The following is a 14,296-nucleotide window of genomic DNA, read 5'->3' as shown; positions in this document are numbered from 1 at the left end:
TATTTTTCCAACTATTGGGAATGGAACTGTTTCATTTATTTGTTTTCACCAATTTTCATACATGTTCCAGGTACTGCTTCTTTCTGGAAAATTTTAAACCAGTTGCAAAGATTTATTGACGTACATTCTCCAGCCTGACTAAATTACTTGAAATCGACTGTTTAGCACTCGTTGCTGAAATTCAGCCATGACATCTTCTTCATTTTCAGGTGGTTTGTGATGTTACTGAAGATCCCACCCAACTGGGTCTGGGGGAGCCTGGTGAGCTTGTCCCTTGTTTTGGGGAGGCTCCCATCCTTTCCCAGCCACTCATTTCAAACAGCTCCATATTCACTTTTACTCTGTTCCCAGGACAGTGCCAAATGATTCCACTTGCCTTACCTCACCTTCTCCCAACAATAGTCCTGTTGTTGCAGGATCACAGAGTTCTTGTCTCACGGAGTGGAGGAATGAATCTTGCGGACACAAAAGGGTGAAGTAGAGTGAAAGTTTATTAAGTAAAGGTGAGAGCAGAAAGGAAAGGAAAAGCTCTCTAGAGTGAGAGGGGTCCCGAATGGGTTGCCACTGAGGGTTTTTAGGCTGGTCCTTTATTGAAAACTTGACTAGAGAGCTTGTGACCTTGAGATTCTTGTGCCATCTTGGTTTGAGCAAGAACTATTGATAACACCTTTAATGACTTATTTCTTTGAGGTTTGGTCATCTTCTGATTACATTGTAGCCGTCGAAGAAAAGTTCTCCCCAATATCCCCAGCCAGGTGGTCTGCTCTATTCCGTCATCTCCGGTTCACTCTGGCTAGTGCTTCAGCCTGCCAGGAAGAGTCTCAGAGCCTAGTTAGGGGCCCCCTATCTCTCCCTGCCTATACCTTAACCCTTTCCTTACTCACGGTGAGGCTAGAAACATTTTTATTACTCTGAGGAGATCAATCTGTGGCTCAGCATGTATATCAGGGTCAGGCTGATCTTGTCACATAAGATATTTTGGCAATTTCATCCATTGCTTCAAAGAATTGGGAGGAAATAAAAAGGATAGTTTGAGTTCTTTCATGGGGTTAAGCCTAGCTTTATGCAGCTAATTTACTCCCACAAGAAACTTGGGAATTAGAGAATCTAACCTTAGCATGTGTGCTCACAGAAAATATGCAGCATAAATACTGCCACTAAACACAGCATGTTGCTCCAGCCCATATGAGGAGGTCTCTTAGTCCATTCTGAACAACTGATGCTCTGTTCCCAATTATGTATTTGCTTATTGAATAAATAAGCATTAAAGTCTGTTGATCTTCAATTAAGAACCATTCTTATTTTCCTAAGTGGCAAATTATACTCGTATATTCTCTTTTTTTCTCCAAAGCTAATTGCTGAGTGAATGTGATTTTTTTTAAAAGAACTCTGTTTTATGTGTATCATATTTTAATGAGAATCGCCAGGGCCTGACCTATAAGGGCTTGAAGAAATAATCATTAGTTTAGAAATAGAAAAGCTTAAAATGACATAAATCCATGAGTATATAACAGAAGAAATTGAGTAAGGGTCAGTTTGGGTTTTGTTTTTATTTTTTTTAGCAATATTCTCATATAAAGATATTATTAGTGAAAATTTAAAACTCTTTTAAAAAACAGAAGAATCGGGTCAGCCTATATGATTTATTTTCAGTGGGATGGAGATAGCTTTTCAGTTTTAAAAAGAAAATGTTACTACTCAACTGTTAATACCTGTCATTTCTGTCACTATGATGAAGTAAAATAACATAACTGAACAGCTCTGTGTACCAGATGCTTCCAACATGAATTTCCTCACCAAAACTTCAGGATCTAAGCCTCATATATTCTGCTTTTGGGAGCGGAGAAGGAGAGAGAAAGGGATTCCTCTCTGGTCTTGACAACAAATCAGTCTCAAATGGAAGACTGTACAGTACATGGGGAGAAATTCTATTCTCTGTCCAGGAGTCAATCTCCTCTCCCAGACCCTTTTGGAACAGTGTAAACCTTTTGTTCAAACCCCAGATATGCTGGAAGTGACACAGAGAAACCAAGCCCTAAAAGACAAATTCTGAAATTTAAGCCAGAGACAAGCTGAGTTCACATCGGGAGCTTAAGAGTCTGCCCCACAGAAAGCTCAAAGTCAAAGTATGGGGACTCATATGCTCACCCAAGGTCAGAAACTCCCAAGGCCTGGGCTCCTCCTAGCAGTTCATTCCCTAACCACTCTGAAGGAGTCTGGAACTAAGGTGAAAAGGGAAGGGTGGGAAGGGGAGGTAGAGCCTGAGAGAACCATCCATACCTCTCTGGGTTTCCCTGGGCTTCCCTGGGATGAAGGGATGTTTTAAATGGTACCCACAAGCCTAGGTCAGCAGGGAAGATGGCGAAGAACTGACAGCTAGAGAACTCACCGAAAGGATATTTTAATAGAAGCCCAAGATCCCTGTAGCAGAAACTACAGAGTTGGGAGTTCCAGTCAGGGTCCAGAGAGGAAAAGGCTGAGCCTTAGAAAAACAACACAAACTGCATGCTGAGATAGGGCTGAGCCCAGAGAGAGACCAGCAAGCTCCCTGGAGAGGTCCCCACTGTTGCCTATGTGGCAAGGGTTTACTTTCCTTTCAGGAGCTACCTTAACCAGGAACCCAGGGATTCCTCCCTCAACCCTGGGGCCACACACAAAGAAGTAGGGGAGAGGTGAGAGAGAGCCTGTGGATTTAACAGAGAATTTACCCCAGAGAGACCTTTAAACCAGAAGTGGATTGAGTTATCTCAAGGTGGCAAGATTAAGAGTTTTGCCATGAAAGAAAATGGAAGCTTCTGAGCTAAATTAAGTTCAGTGACAAAGAAATAACAAATGTTAGACATTTGCCCTGACAAGTCCAGGAAATCATACAGAACGTACCAGATAAGAAAGCTCTTTCTTTAGTAAAAACAAGTTTTATGGTCTTTCTAGCTCATCAAAACCACATGGCAAGCCTCAAATATTTCTTCCATTTCTTTTTTCAAAAAATATTTATTGAGCAGCTAATATGGATGATAGTTTGTGTCCTCAAGAAGACTAGTGAGAGATTGGCAGAGGAATAGTGGATTCTGATAGGTCCTCCAGAAGAGAGTGCTATTTGAGCATAAAGGAAAGGGTAGTTAAACCCTAAGGGAAGAGGTGTTATTCAGGGAAACCATTTAAAAAGATGTGACATCACTTAAGTTGGGACGAAGGAGAAGGAGATGAAGCAGAAGAAGAAGAAGAAGAAAAAGAAGAAGGAGGAGGAGAAGAAAGGGAAGAAGAAGAAGAAGAGGAAGAAGAAAGAGGAGGAGGAGGAAGAAAAAGGGGGGGAGGGAAGAAGAGGGGGAGAAGAAAGGCAGGAGAAGAAGAAGGGCAGAGGAAGAGGAAGAAGGCAGGGGAGGAGGGGAGGGCTAGAGGAAGAAAAGAGTTAGTGGTTAGCCAGCCAAATTGAAGAGTAGTGGGGACTCATTCCAAAAAGAAGAAATGGCACATACAAGCAATGAGAGGCAGGCAAAGGAGAAGCGGAGGCTGTCTGTGGGTGGGAGGTGGTCATGGCAGGCGTGCTACCCTCCGTCTGGTATTCTTTTTTTTTTTTTTTTCCTGAAGATTTTATTCATTTATTCGAGAGAAAGAGCAAGCACAAGAGGGTGGAGGGGGCAGAGGGAGAAGCAGGCTTCCCACTGAGCCAGGAGCCCGATGGAGGGCTCGATCCCAGGACCCTGGGATCGTGACCTGAGCTGAAGGCAGACGCTTAACCGACTGAGCCACCCAGGTGTCCATCCGTATGGTATTCTTGCTACTGGGCAGGAGGCGTCACCTTTGCAACAAGTACAGACCTCAATATGCTTTCACAGTTCACTTGGCCCTTCACTGATTTTGACATGAGTCTTTTGCAGATAGACCCTGCTTTTTTTCTGAAAATGACCTTTCTAAGGAACTTCTAGCTAATTACAATTTATACTGAACAATTACGCAGGGTTTTGTTGTATGTGTTTGATTTTGATTTTTTTTTTTCTAGTGTTCAGCTTTAAGAGATTTCAACCTGCTTCTTAGCCTTTGAGTGGTTTTGAGACTCTAAAGATTTGGCTTCCTATTTTCTACAGAGTAGGGAAAAGATTCCCCAAATTAGGAACACAGTGGATAGAAAGGCCTAGTTTCTAAAAGAGAGACCAGTTGGAAAATTGTCAAAAATGCTAGTGGAAAGTTCATCCTGTTCTCATATTTCAGAAACAAACATTTACTAACTGCAGTATGTGGGCTACAAGGTGCTTGGAGACTCTTAGAATGTTCGGAGTTTTCTTCTTCACATCTCGTTTCCTTGAGAAACACATAATCTTAGCTAAAGGGAAGGCAGACTAGAACAGATGAAGGCTAAATACAAAAATAAATGTTCTCAATGCCCCCAAAGGAGGGAGGGAGTTGTTGAGAGCGACAAAGACATTGTCTTGTCTGGTGTGGTACAAATCCAAATAAAAGTGCAACTTGGTTTCTCTTAAGTACAGCAGGCAGAAAACTTCATTTGTTTTTGATATTCCTCTAAATCAGAATTGGAAAGAACTCTGGTTAACAGGCCTAACATGTACCTTTGTACTTTCTGTGGAATAAGAGCTTACAAAGCAATCTAAAACTGTAAGCAAAGGAAATGCTAAAAGCTCAAAAGTATTTTAGGGCAACTTAGAAAACCACTTTATATGTAAATTTTGTTCTGAAACACGAACATACTCATAAATTATCCATTTTTCAAAGTATTTACTTACGTAGGGGGTTCTCTTTCCTACCCATCAGCATTTGCAGTGTACTTAATGTATTTCAAAGAAATTAAATAAAATGTCTTAATGCTTTAAAGTCAAAATTTTTACCTTATCAAATTGATGGTTACCAAACTTTGCTCTACAAAGGATTTGCTGACTAGGCTGTAGAGAGATAAGCGAAATCTGTTAAGTGAAAAAGTATACAGCCCACCAAAGGACTCCCCAGCATGTGTGGGTCACAGACACACCAACCACCGTAAGGCATGTGACAGTCTGGAGAAAAACTAACGCCACCTGTATATAAGCTATTCTTGATGCAGATACATTCTCCTTTAGTCTGACAATTATTCTGAACTTGTGCTAAATAATAGTAGAGTTTCCTATGTTATCAGTTGATTGGTGAATCATTAAATTTCAGCATGTTTGACCTGAGTGTCTACCAGTTTATTGGTCATGCATTGAATGGCGGTCCCCCAAAAAGATATGCCCTCGTCCTCAGAAGCTGTGAATATGGTTTTAAAAAAAGTGAGTATTACCTCATGTGGTCCAAAACTGTGATTAAGTTAAGGATTTTGAGAGGGGTCAAAGCTGGATTTTCAGGGTGGCCCCTAAATCCAATGACAAGTGTGTTCATTAGAGGGAGGTAGAGGAATATTAGACAGATGAAGAGAAGGCAGTGGGACCCCATGGCAGGGATTGGAGTGATGCAGACACAAGCCAAGGAATGCTGGCAGCTGCTAGAAGCTTGAAGAGGCAAGAACAGATTCTCCTCTACAGCTTCCGGAAAGTGGAGGCCCAGGCAGTACCTTCATATTGGACTTCTGGCCTCCAGAACTGGGACAGAGTAAATCTGTGTTGCTTTACGGCACATGGTTTGTGGTAATTTGTTATAGTAACCCTAGGAAACGAATGCAGGGTCTCACTTTAGAGGTGAGGAAACCAAGACCCAGGGAGGTCTCTGCCTCCAGTCACACAACTACTTATGATGGAGGCAGAGCTCAAAGCCAGCCACCTCTTCCCACAGCGCTCACATCAACACCAGAAGCCACCCCCTGCTACTTGACCTTTCTACCACGTTGAACAGGATTGGTGTTTTGCTCCCATGTACCGAGCTCTCCAGATTGCCTCCTTTCTCTGACCTCGTCTTGTCTCTCCCTGCTTCTCCCTCTCCCTCTGCTTCTGCTTGTGTTCCCTCTCCCGCTGTGTCTCTCTCTGTCAAATAAATAAATAAAATCTAAAAAAAACAAAAAAAACAGAAAAACACTTACTCCATAGTACTGTGGCTGTTGGGTTATGTGTTTTTCTCTCTAAGTTTGACAGTGAGCACAATGTTGACCCATTCATCCATCCATTCTACATGTTTGTTGAGCACCCACCATTTGCTAAAATTAGGAACCATATGAATGGATACAATGGATCCTGGCCTTCAAGGAGAATATAGTCTCTTGGAGGAGGTAGACCAGTGATCAGACAAAATTCCTCATTCCTGTCTTAAAATATGGAAATATATTGTTGGTAGCACAGAATACAGAGCAAGTAATTCTGTGAGGGGACTTAAGGAAGGCTTCATAAATGGTGCTATTTAATCTGGTTCCTAGATTAGAAAAAGAAAAGAAAAGAAAAAGAAATAGTAGACATAATTGAAGTAAAAGGATATGTTTCTCCCCAAGAACTAGGAGGTATTTGTTAAATTGAATGTTGAATGGAAAGAGTTTGGAGACTCAAATGGAATGCCGGGGGTGGCTATTAAGTGGGAAATAAGCCTGGAATGGAATAGCAGGTGAAGAAGGGAGCTTTTCAAAAGGCAAGACTCAGAACCATTCAAAATGCAGCCTGCAGACCACCCCCGTAATGTATATGTGGCGGGGTGGGGGTGGGGGTGGGGGGCAGCTGAAGTGCAGGATCGTGGCCTCAGAGATCAGAATTTCTGCAGGTGAGGCTCTTGAATGGGGTTGTGCGCTAAGCTTCAACACATTTCAGTTCTACAGCCCCTGAACTAAGCTGAGAAGACAAGGTTGAGAATGCAGAGTGAAATGAAAAGGAGGATTAATTAGGCCTAACGGAAAGATACCTGAGGTGCTCATGTTTGTAAAAATTCCTTCAGCAAATATTTCCTGAGCAAGGATTATGTCTTGGGCACTCTGCCAGGTGAATAAAGAACAAAAAGGCTCTAATCGCTGGAAGTGTCCCTTCCAAGGGGGCATTGCCTAAAGCAGGCACATAGAGAGTGGGATCCGCTTATGAGGCAGGGGTTCCGTAAAGGACCATGGAGATGACAAAGCCAGCATGTGATGGCTGGGGGAGAAGAGTCACACGAGAAAGAGCAGGGACAGCAGCCTGAGGTCAAGAAGAGCTCAGCCTACTGGAGGGTCAACGTGGAGGTCAGCGTGGCTCAAACCTAGAGAGTATGCAGCAAAGTGAAGTGGGATGCACCTGGAGAAGTAAGGAGGAGATGAAGTCATCAGAGTTTTGGGTGATCGACCATCCTGGTCTGTGGGGATAAGGGGTGTCCTGGGACACAGGACTTCCCTAAAACCAATTAAGTCCCAGGCAACCCAGGACAGGGCCTAGGGACTTTTAGGAGTGGTCATTGTAAGACATTTGCATTACAAGAGCAATGGGCTTAAATTAAAGGGTTTTAAGTAGGTCCAGCATAGGCTATGATTTACATTTCCAAGGACCCGGCAGAGTTTTGGGTGGAAGATGGATTGGGGAGGGGGCAGCCAGAGAGGACAGTCTTCCTGGATTTGCACTCGATTGTTATGGGACTTGGTGGTAGTAACAGAGATGGAGAGAGGTCAACAGGATCAAGGAGCACGTTGAAAGTAGAAAGCAAAGTTGCCAATCACTTACAGGAGAGAATGAGGAAAAAGGGAAGAATCCCGAAGGGCTATGGAGCTGGAGTGGGGAGCCCTCAGGATGCCACAATGTTAACGGGAAGATACACCTTCAAGGGGGTGTCTCGGATAGGCAGCTGTGTTTATGGGTCTGCAGCCATAATTCTTGTCAGAAGCCAAGTCTGGCCTGATGAAATGTCACGGAGTTGAGGAACTCACCGGATTTACCTGCAGGCAACCCCTCTGGCTGCACCCGTGGTCCAGTACTCTCTGGCTGCACATCACCTCGGCTCTGGTCAACTGTAGCCACGTGTTCACCCACCCACATGACAGGGCTGAGGCTGACAGAGCGCCTTGCCCGCCCAGCCCCACACCCTGTGGGCAGGCCAGCTGACAGGGCGACTCTATCCTGAGTGAACATACACACCACTGAGGGAGGACACCATCACTGCCATTCAGCGCCCAGCGTCTGCCTTAAAAACCCTCCTTCGTGTTCCACCTTCCAGCCTGGAGGGAGAGGAAGGGGATGCACCGAGAATTCCTGCCTTCTTGCAAAATGTAGCCTTTTCTGCGTGACTCGAGGCCACAGCTGAATGACAGAACATGGAACCTGCATCCATGCATGTTTTATGGAGCCTCAAAGCATCGCTCTTCTGTCCGATTTTCTGAGAGCGCAGAGGAGTAAGATTTGGTCAGTTTGCATAGAGACAAAATAGAAGGACGTCCAAAACTGTCAGCCTTTTCAAAGGCCAGCCTCATAATACCCAATAAAAAATAAAAATAAGCTCTATCCGCTTCTGAAACAGCTTGCATTGTCAATAGCAGTTCGAATGATCCAAATGTTTCCAAAATGATTCCTCCAGGTGAAGTGGTTTTTCAGTTTAAAGCGATTCTTTAAGATTGCCTACTGCTTTTGCTGCTTAGACACAGCAGTCTTCCAAATCCATTTTGTTTCCTCAAAGGCTTCTTGTTTCTCTCCCCCTCTGCCCCCCTGAATTGAGATATCCTGGTGAATTTTGCTAGAAGCTGTGGGCATTCTGATCTCCTGGACTGGAATGAAATTAATCAGTGCCCCACTCCTGCTGCACTGTCTCCTTCCTCTTAACTGCCCTGTCACAAGACAGGTTGGGCCAGACACAGTCCTCACAAAGACACACCAGCTGCTCCCCCTAAAAACAGTTTACCTCAAACATGATTCTTCAAGCAAACTCTTAAGTTAGAAAGTTATACCTGGGAAGTTCAACCAGCCGAAGAGGGTTATGACTAGCGAGACAATTTCTGTTGTTTTCAATTCTGACTTCAAGATTTTGGAAATTCAGACCCAAACTTGAAACAGGGCTTTTTTTTTTTGCTCATCGGTGTAGAAAGAGTGATGCTCTGCTTCCCCTATGTGGTAGAGCTTGATACTTCACTCTCTAGAAACCAGATTAACAGCCAAGACAAAAGGAGGAAGCGGGCGCAGTCAGGAGGTTTATTTATTTTTATTTTAAATGACCCATATCACGAGTTCCTTTATGAACAAAAGAAGCCAATAGCGATTTCATAATATCCTTAGAGGAATTTCCTTCTTATTTTCCTTCTCAATTTTGAAAGTCAGCCAGGAGCCCTCTCTAACTGTGAAGATGGAGAGTGTTATTTAAGGTTTTTTTTTAGCTCATGTGACACTTAGGGGGAAGCCAATGGTAAGTTCAAATATCTCTCCAGATCCTCTACTTTGTAAAATAACAACAATAATAATATCTATATAAATAAAGTCAAGTTCCTATTCATCTGAAAATGACACATATGACACGCATAAAATGGAAGTTTAAGTATCCTGGGAGTTGTGACTGTACCACCCGCTTTGGGAATCTCTCTCTGGAGCCCGTGAAGCTGAGGGCAGGCAGCAGGGTCTCTTGGGTGATGTAGCCTGAGATACGGGCTCTGTGGCAGGAGCAACACCTACTGTGGGGGATCCAGGGAGAACCACACAGAGATACACCATTTTCTTGAGCCTCGAGTCTCTTGGGTGTGCTTCCTTTATGGGCAGCACAGCGGACCCCTGGGAGCATTTTGGAAATTCGGCCTCTCCACCCACCCCAGACCCAACCGATCCAGAGTTGGCACTTCAGGGAGATTCCCAGGTGATTCACATGGACTTTAATGGGTGAGAACCGCTGGGCTAGAACAACTGGAACAACCAAGACCCACAAACTGGGAAAGAGGGTGGTGGGAGAAAACATCTGTGGTTAGAATGTAAGCCCCAGACTAAAAAGGGACCTTTGGGTAGGCATCCAAACTGCAGGGGGTGGTTTGCAATCTGTCTCCGAGGGCCAGTGCAGAAAATTCCAGGGGGACTAGAAGCAGGAATTTGTTTATTTAGTGGTGATGATGAATTCTCCTGAGCTATCCCGCCCAACTCAAAGCAGTAGAAGTCATGGTAAGAACAGGAATGGTGGTGATAAGGATGATGGTAGAATTAATACTGATAAATACCTAGTGAGCACTCAGCATTGCTGAGCTCTGTGCTGAGGGCTTAATGTGCATTGTTTAGTTGGACACTCGCAACAACATTTGAGGTAGTGAAACCGGGGTGCACACTGGTACTACTGAGCCCAGATCAAGGAACTAAGAAGTGGACCAAGTAGGATTTGAACCCAGATTCTTAGTTTAACATGGATTAAGCCAAATTTGTGCCAGAACATAATATTAAGCTAAAGAAAGAAGCAACTCTCAAACTTTAGTGCATATATGAGAAATCCTTGGAAGTGTGTTCAAATGCAGATTCCTGGGCCCTGAAGCTAAACCACAGGATCTGGGAGTGTACCGCAGGCCCATGAATCTACCATTTCAAGTATCTCCAGGTGATGCTGAGGCGAGTGATAACAAAGACAACATTCAACAAAACACTGCCTCGGTGACAGTGGAGAATGTTGGCTGCAATCCCTTTTATAGACTACATGTAAGATATTATTTTCACACAAAGATTCTGCAGTTAAAAGATATTTGAAAATTAGTCTTAGCTAAACATTCAAAGTCCCTCACAACCCACCTCCCAGACCCAGCGCTTGCCATGCTCAGCCTAGAACGTGGCATTCTGCAGTGTGGCTCTTGTCTTTACTGAGAGGCGGAAATGGGCAGAGACAGTTGTGAGTTTCAGGATACTCCATATCAGATTCTTTGCTGCAGCCTCCTACTAACAGATTCATGAGTATCTGCTGGACTCTCTTTCTTGAAGATGGCCGCTCACTACTATTTTTCTAATATTCAATTTCTCGTTTTGGATTAAATATTCATCTAAATATGCTCATAGTCCTTACATAAAAAAATACACCAAGGTCTATGAATTTAATAAATTGCGTATCTCAAAGCATTTAAACGCTAATTGAAGCTTAAAGTTTTCAAAAGCTGAGTATGTCAGATCCTTTGAAATACTTTTAATTCCTTAAAAATTAATCAAAAAACTCATAAAGGATTACAATCATGGAAAACTCTTTCTGGCACTAGAAATGCTACTTCCATGGTTTTAGAGTACTTCTACATAATCTCTATCTCATTTTTACCATTATCCTAGTTCTTCCTAGGTGTATTATTATGAGGTGCATTGCCTCTACACCAAAATTCCTAATATCTCATGATGTTGACCTTATTTGGAAATAATGTCTTTGCAGATGTAATTAGTTATGATGAGGTGATACTAGAGCAGGGTGGGCCCCTAATCCAATATGGCTGGTGTCCTTATAAAAGGGAGAAATTCGGACACACACAAGGAGAATGCCATGTGAAGTTGAAGGTAGAGATCAGAGTGATGTTCTACAAGCCAAGGAACGCCAAAGATTGCCAGCAAACACCAGATACTAGGGGAGAACTGAGGAACAGACTTCCGTTCACATCTCTTAGGAGGGACCAACCCTGCTGACACATTGGTTTTGGACTTTTGGCCTCCAGAACCATGAGACAATACATTTCTGTTGTTGAAGACACCTAGTCTGTGGAACTTTGTCATGGCAACCCAAAGCAAACTAATGCAGGTGTAATTTTATTCCCTGGACCAGAAGAGTCAGGGCAAAGACTCCAACTAATCAGGGCTGTGGGTTCAGGTTGGCATAGAACAACTGAGTTCAGAATTGAACAAAATATTTATTTCTAAGGATAAGGAGTACCTCCCTGGAATTTTTACAATCTTAGAAATTGCTAACACAGAAGTCAAGAATATTAAATAAACAAATTGATAGCCAAGTTTTTAAAAATGCCTTTTTATTTGCCCATTATAATAAAGAATTCTTAGGATGTAGGCCATTTTTAAAAAATCACTTCTAAATGTTAGTGCTTTGAAAGCATAGAACCTTTAATGTCTTAACCCCTAAAGGACTGTTTTCTGGTTCCCTCTTAACTCTTGTGGTTGGCTTTTATCAGAAATATCATCTCTGTTCCCACAGTACTTCACCATGGACTCAAGTCCTCCCAAAGGAGGGCTGATGTTGACTCCAGGGCATTCCTGTCTTCATCTGTTACCCATTTCACAGGGCTCTTTCATGCTTACTCTTTGCATGTTAGATTAAGAATTATTAGATCTGACAAACCTGGAGTATTTCATTTTTTTACAACCTCAATCTTTACTAATACTTCATCTGAGTTCATCCGCCCTATTGAAAGCCCACAAGAGGACTTGGGACTCACATTCTCCTCTTGTCAGGATGAGGCCAACCCTTCATGCCAACACTAGGGATAAGCAGGAAAGATGGGGAATCTGGCCTCTGGGCACCCAGTACTCAGCACACTCAAACCTGCAGTGTTCACTGTTTTCCACTTGCATTCCGCCTGGTCCACTGATCTCCACACCGGTTTCTACATACCAGCAGGGGGCACAACCACTCAGACCAACATAGTAGTAATGACTTTTTGCCTCGACTCCAGGAAATCTACAGAAGAAGGATCAGAGATCTTGAGAGGGATATAAATTCTGAGCACAAATACAAGGGTGCAGGCCAATCTGTGTATCTTCTGCCTCTCCGCAGCCCAATCCCTCACATAAGAGCAAGGTGCCAGGAAATTGGCTGTAAGGCTTTAGGCAATGGAGGACACAGCCTGCTGCTGCAGAGTTGGGGTGTTGTTGAGACCTGGGCCTCCAATCAGGAAAGAACAAGTGAGAGATCTGAGGGGACAACAGTGGTCAGCTGCTCTTCGCAGATGGGCACTGGCTGAGGATGAGTGGAGTTCCTTCACCTCATCCTCACAGATAAATCCTTGATGAGATTTTAGTAGCCACTGTTTTCTCTGTCAGATTTTCTTCCTTTTCTTAACAGACCCTGGCTTGTCCCTTGGACAGAGAGTTTAGGACAGGCGAGGGCATGTGTCCCAACCAAACCTACCACCGTCCTTTCCAGGACGTTCCTGTGAAGTTAGTATAGAAGACTGTTGCATGCATGTGGGGACTGCTGGAATAATGTGGATCTGGGCTCTCTGACAGCCATGTTCCCCACTGTGTGGAGCAAGACAGTCTGTAGAAGTGGATGGGCACAACACACTAGCAGATAGGGAGAGCCAAGGGAGAGGGAGAGAAATGACCACATCATCTAAACGGTCCATCTTCTCATCCCTAACTTTGTCTTTCTCAGACACTTGAGCCAATAAATCATTTTCGGCTTAGGTTAATTTGAGTTAATTTTTGTTTCTAGAGAGCAAGAGAGTCTTGCCAAATAAATACAGCATGGAGCAGAAGCCTTCAGATCAGACAATCATAAAAAAACTCAGGGGGCCAGGCGGAGGGAGTGTGCATCCTTTAGGGCTTGCATAACTATTCTCTGATTGTTCTGTATTTTACCTCATTTGCTGTTATGCCCCTTCATGTCTGACTGCCTTGCCCAAGACCCTATGAGAGGTAATGAGAGACAGAAGGGTATTGAAAGGCAGGCACCACTGCACCAGGGTCCCGGCAGTGACCTTCCCTACTCAACACTCTCGTTGCCGGGGGTTCCCAACTCCTGTCTCTCACGCTGCTCGATAACCCATCTGTTGCATGAAACATGGGCCACAAGTTTCGCAGATCTACCCTGTCACTTTCCAGGGGTCCGGGGCTGAGGGTGACTTATCACTACTGGAAATTCAGCTCTTACTGTTAGTGCAGTGTCATTTTGTTGTCTGACATAGTTTACAATTTTAAATGTTTCCTTTTGTTGAGATATTTAATCTGCTGAGGTTTCCAGGACCTTTGGCTTGCTGTCCAAAACAACCATTTGACACACCGAAGAATGTTTTATCACTTCTCCAGAGAATGAAAAGTGTATTTGAGAAAGATCATTTCCTCCTGCCCCATGACACTCCTCTGCTTACCTACTAACAGCTGCTTTAGGCAAAATTACATCCACTTTTTAAAATATTTTCCATGACAATGTTCTCTTTGAAAAATTAGGTCTGGTCTTCTGCCAATTGGAGATTTGATGTAACCAAAGATCTTAATCCAGCTAGAGAACTAAATTCACTGAAAACAGAAAGAAAAACTTTCACAAATGTGCTGTTTGCATTCCTACTGTGAAATAAGATCTGACCCAGTACTTATCTGGGAAGAACTCCCACCAGAGCTGTGGAAATCTTGTTTTATGATCAGAAATCTTCTTTGGGAAAGAAACCACTCTGCTCTCTGTCCAACAAGATGGACTCCTTCGTTTCCCAATGTTCTCATGTTAATCCCCAAAGCACGATTGGCTGGTAAACAGCACTGGCTGGGAGGAAGGGATAGAAGTTCTA

Source organism: Mirounga angustirostris, unplaced genomic scaffold (genome assembly GCF_029215605.1).
Source record: "Mirounga angustirostris isolate CCGP_5_RB_7025 unplaced genomic scaffold, mMirAng1.0.hap1 SCAF_4, whole genome shotgun sequence".
Classification (NCBI taxonomy): Eukaryota; Metazoa; Chordata; class Mammalia; order Carnivora; family Phocidae; genus Mirounga; species Mirounga angustirostris.
This window is presented reverse-complemented; position numbering follows the sequence as displayed.